Here is a 5,004-nt window from a genome sequence, read left to right as displayed (position 1 = left end):
ATAAAGAAATTTATCTTTTTCCTCTTCCCCTAAGTCACTTAGCTATGAAATCTTATCCAGCACCTCTGAAAGAGGATTACCCCTCAGTCTCAGCCAGCAAAGGGCTGCTCGCAGACAGACTCCTGCCCGCACTCTCCGCCGCCACTGACATTGCCTGGGCCTCAGCCGATGGATCTGTACCCTCCGTGCCCTAGTTACACGCTGCCACCATGGTGAAGGTAGGGAAGGCTGCTAAGAATCAAAGGGAGCCCAAGAAAATGGCCCCTCCACCAAAGGAGGTGGAGGACAGTGAAGATGAGGACATGTCAGAAGAGGAAGAAGAAAGCAGTGGGAAGAGGTTGTAGTTCCTCAAAAGAAGGGCAAGAAGGCTGTAGCCACACCAACAAAGAAGGTACCACCAACCAAAAAAGCTGTTGTTGCTATCATGCCAGCCAAGAAAGCAGCCATGACCCCTGGTAAGAAGGCAGCCACCCCAGCCCCCACCAAGAAGGTGGCCACTCCAGCCACCAAAGTTGCCATCACATCAGGCAAGAAGGGAGCCACTCCAGCTAAGCCAGCCGCCAAAGCAGCAGTGCCCCCAGCCAAAGGGGCAAAAAATGGCAAGAATGCCAAGAAGGAGGACAGTGAGTCTGAAAAAGAGGACAGTGAAGATGAGGAGGATGAAGAATTTGAGCTTCCCAAAGCCACAAAGATGGGAGCAGCTCCCGCCAAGCAAGACTCTGAGGAGGAGGAGGAGGAGGAAGATGAGGAGGAGGATGAAGAAGATGAGGATGATTCTGAAGAAGAAGCCATGGACCCCACACCTGCCAAGGGGAAGGCTGCTGCTGTGAAAGCCGCTGGAGGGAAACCTGGGAAGGCCAAGGAATCCAAGGAGGAGGAGGAAGAAGATGATGATGAGGATGACGAAGAGGAAGATGAGGAGGAGGAGGATGATGACGAGGAGAAGGAAGAGGAGGAAGAAGAGGAAGTTCACGTGAAAGAAGCACCTGGAAAGAGGAAAAAGGAAATGGGCAAACAGAAGGCCCCCGAAGCCAAGAAACAGAAACTGGATGCTGAAGCATCTGCAAATTTCAATCTCTTTGCTGGTAACCTGAACTTCAACAAAACCGCCATCACGGATTCACTAAAAGAACCTCACGGTTGTGGACGTCCGCACTGGTGCCACCAGGAAGTTTGGCTACGTGGAATTTGAATCTGCTGAAGACATGGAAAAGGCTCAGGAACTCAGTGGCTCCAAAGTGCTTGGCTCTGAAATTAAGCTGGAGAAGGCAAAAGAAAACAAAAAAGACCGAGATGCGAGGACACTCTTTGTCAAGAATTTGCCTTATAAAGTAACTCAGGAGGAGCTCAAGGAGGTGTTTGAAGACGCTATTGAGGTCAGACTGGTCTGCACCAAGGATGGGACCCCTACAGGAATTGCCTATGTTGAATTTAAGACCGAAGCAGATGTGGAAAAGGCCTTGGAAGAAAAGCAGGGCACTGAGCTCAACGGCAAAGCCCTCATTCTGGACTACACAGGAGAGAAGAGCCAAGGGCAAGAGAACTCCAGAGGGAAGAATAATTCCTGGGGTGGGAGCAACAGCAAGCCGTCAGACTCCAAGACCCTGGTGCTGAACAACCTGGCCTATAGCGCCACCGAGGAGAGCCTGCAGGAAGTGTTTGAGAAGGCCATGTCCATCAGTCTGCCCCAGAACAACGAAGGGAGACCCAAAGGGTACGCATTCATTGAATTTGCCTCCATTGAAGATGCGAAAGAAGCTTTGAATTCTTGTAACAACACAGAGATTGAAGGCAGGGCCATCCGGCTGGAGCTGAAGGAACAGAAGGCGGCCAACAGCCCCAGGAACCAGTCCTACAAAACCTTGTTTGTCAAAGGCCTGTCCGAAGACACAACAGAAGAAACATTGAAAGATTCCTTCCAAGGCTCAATGGGCGCCAGGATAGTCACAGACAGGGAGACGGGGTCTTCAAAGGGGTTCGGGTTTGTGGACTTCAACTCAGAGGAAGAGGCCAAAGCTGCAAAAGAGGCCATGGAAGATGGGGAGATCGATGGAAACAAAGTCACCCTGGATTGGGCCAAGGCTAGCGGCTTTGGAGGTTGAGGGGCTGGCCGTGGAGGCGGCGGCGGGGGCCATGGAGGCTTTGGGGGCCAAGGAGGTGGCAGAGGAGGCCGAGGGGGCTTCGGAGGCAGAGGCCAAGGAAGCTTTGGAGGCAGAGGAGATTTCCAAGGAGGCCGAGGTGGTGGAGGAGACAATAAGCCACAAGGAAAAAAGATGAAGTTTGAATAGCTTCCCCTCCTTTTTTCCCCTGCCATGTGAACGGACTCTGGGGGTTTAATCCTGTCGTCTAATCACTGACAGAGCCTTCTGAGGACATTCCAGGACGGACGGGCAGCCTGCCAGCATCTTGGACAAACCTGGATGACATTTCAAGGAGAGCGTGGCGGTTTTGACTGGATGGATGTTCCATATAAACTTTTTGCAGAGACGGGTGGTAGCTGTGGTAGGTCACCTTTTTGTCTGAGTTGTCTTGAGTTTATAATGTTATGCCCCATGTACAAAACCATTTTTTTTCCTACAAATAAAAAAAAAGAGGATTACCTATTTCACCAATTAATAGAGTCGGAAGTAGGTGCTTATAAGCAGGAAGAGCTGTCTTCACCATGATATTTCTATGAGGAACTTCTAAGGGGATTTCATGATATGTATCTCCATCTCCAACCATGATAACAGTTTTCTTTACTTCTTTCAACTTTCTCATGCAATCTCTAAGTGAGCACCAGGGTCTGTCTCCACTAGGCCACAGGGAATCAATGGAATACATTTTATTACATACATCAGCACTTAAAGCTAACAGATTGGTTATATTGTTACCTCCTGGCAAATGAAAATCTCTAAAACTTGGTGGACAAAAGGATTCTGGCAAATACTTAAAATTTCAAGCGGTCTACTTTATCTAGTACTGTCCCAGTCGTTCCTTCATCAGTGATTCTTACCATCCAAGACACTAAGAATTCTCCCATCCTTTGGGTGTATCTTCTCAAAATATCAGTAATCTTCTGTTGACTAAAATCCTCAAGTTTCTCCTTAAACACTGCTTGTCTTAGCTGACTCTCCAGTATGGGGCATACTTCTGCCCCTGTAGAAGCTTCACCATGAAACAATGTAACATCTAGTAACATTGTATCACCATTCCGTATAACACATGGACTTTCTTGGGAGTCATTGTCATAGCAACTAGGCTCAGACTCTACCAAAGCTGTATAAACTTTCCTCCTGTTACATTTTTGCTTCTTTTTGTGAGGCAAATTTACAACAATCCTCTCTGTTTCCAGAGACTCTCCAGTTCTCTCTTCAAAAGGAGGGTGTGAAAGCTGGCACTTCGCCAACTCTTTTAACAGCTTGTCTCTGCTTTTATACACAATACGGTAGCCTCTTGGCAAAATGCAGCCTCTTCTACTCACTGCCTCAAGCTCTCTCCCAGGTTTTATTAGTATTCTTTGCAAACATGTTTCTAAATCTCTAGGTTCTCCCTGCGGCAGTCTCTGCCCAGTTTTCACAGAGCCGTGTACTTTTAGACCACTCTCTTCCTAGAGAGGCGTAAGGCAAATCCTCCCATCCTGGGATAGCCATTTCTTCTTCTAAATCCCTTCTGCCTTGAACCAGAGGTCTGATACTTTGCGATCCCATCCTCACCACCAAATGTAGCGCCAATGCAATATTTACAGTGCCCACAGTCATGATAGAGACCGTGACTATAACTATCACATGGCATTCTAACGCAAAATATGTCAAACTGTCCAGATAGAGAATTAAGTTGAAGGATTTATTTAAACACCAGAAAACCAAATCCCAAAACCAGTAAGCTGAAGTATCAAAGATATTCAGAAGCGATAATAACGCGGAGAGCCATGGCATCCTTTAGCCTTCCCACAAACCAATACAAGATCAATATTTGCTCACAAAACCTCTATTTCCTAGTAAGCTCTTCTGTCCCCAACTGTCTCCAACTGTCGGGCTTGCTCTCTCCTAGCTTCTCTGTGGGCTCGGCTTCTCCTCAGCAAACTCCTCCCACCACAGGCTCCATGTGACTACCTTCAGCCTATCAGGGGGCAGAGTTTATCTTCACAGCAGGGTAGGTGTTCAAACTCCCCCCTGGGTCTATTAAGGGGCAGGGAAGACCTTCAAATTCCCATTCCCAATACAGGCAGCTAATCACAGGCTGCCTTCAGAGAATCACAGAATTTTAGTGTTGGAAAGAGTATCAGGAGGCATGTAGGTTGACCTATATGTGAAAGGAATACCTACTATGACATATCAAACATAAAACGATTTCATTTCTTCTTGAGGAACTACAAGGAAAGGGAACCTACTACCTTTAGAGGCAGTGCTTTTTGGACTATCACTAATCATTAGGAAGTTTTTCTTTATATCAAATCTAAATACCTTGGAAAGACTTACATGAACTGATGCAAAGTGAAGTGAGCAGGAACAGGAGAATATTGTACATAGTAACAGGAATATTGTCCAGTGAAGAACTGTGAATGATTTAGCTCTTTTCAGCAATTTAATGATCCAAGATAATCCCAAAGGACTGAAGAAGTATACTATTGGCCTCTAGAGAAAAAAAAAGTGATATTGTTTGAAGCATGCTATATTTCACATTCTTTCATTCTTTTTCTTTTGAGTCTTCTTGTACAAAATTACTAATACGGAAATATTTTACATGATTGCACATGTATAAACTATATCCTATTGTTTACTGTCTCAGGGAAGGGGAGGGGAAAGAGTAAAGGAAGGAGAGAATTTAGAACTCAATTTTTTTAACGTGAAAAAATATTTTAACATGTAATTGGAGAAAAATAAAATATTATATATTAGAAATAAAACTAAATATCCCTCGGTAATTTGCACTTATTTTTTCCTAATTCTGCCTTCTGATGCTCAGGAGAACAAGTCCAACCCTGCTTCCATTTGAAATCCACAAAATATTTGAAGAGAACTA

The 5,004-nt window shown here is 45.6% G+C and overlaps 1 pseudogene; it reads left to right on the top strand.

The window, feature by feature from the left end:
- Nucleotides 1-208: 208 nt before the first annotated feature.
- Nucleotides 209-2,591, top strand: LOC138164097 (nucleolin-like; annotated as a pseudogene).
- Nucleotides 2,592-5,004: the final 2,413 nt, after the last annotated feature.

This window comes from Petaurus breviceps, unplaced genomic scaffold (genome assembly GCF_028583685.1).
Source record: "Petaurus breviceps papuanus isolate PSGF00001 unplaced genomic scaffold, PetGlider_PUasm1.0 189, whole genome shotgun sequence".
In the NCBI taxonomy this organism is placed as follows: Eukaryota; Metazoa; Chordata; class Mammalia; order Diprotodontia; family Petauridae; genus Petaurus; species Petaurus breviceps.
Note: the sequence above shows the minus strand (reverse complement) of the source record. Positions and strands in the feature narration are given on the sequence as shown.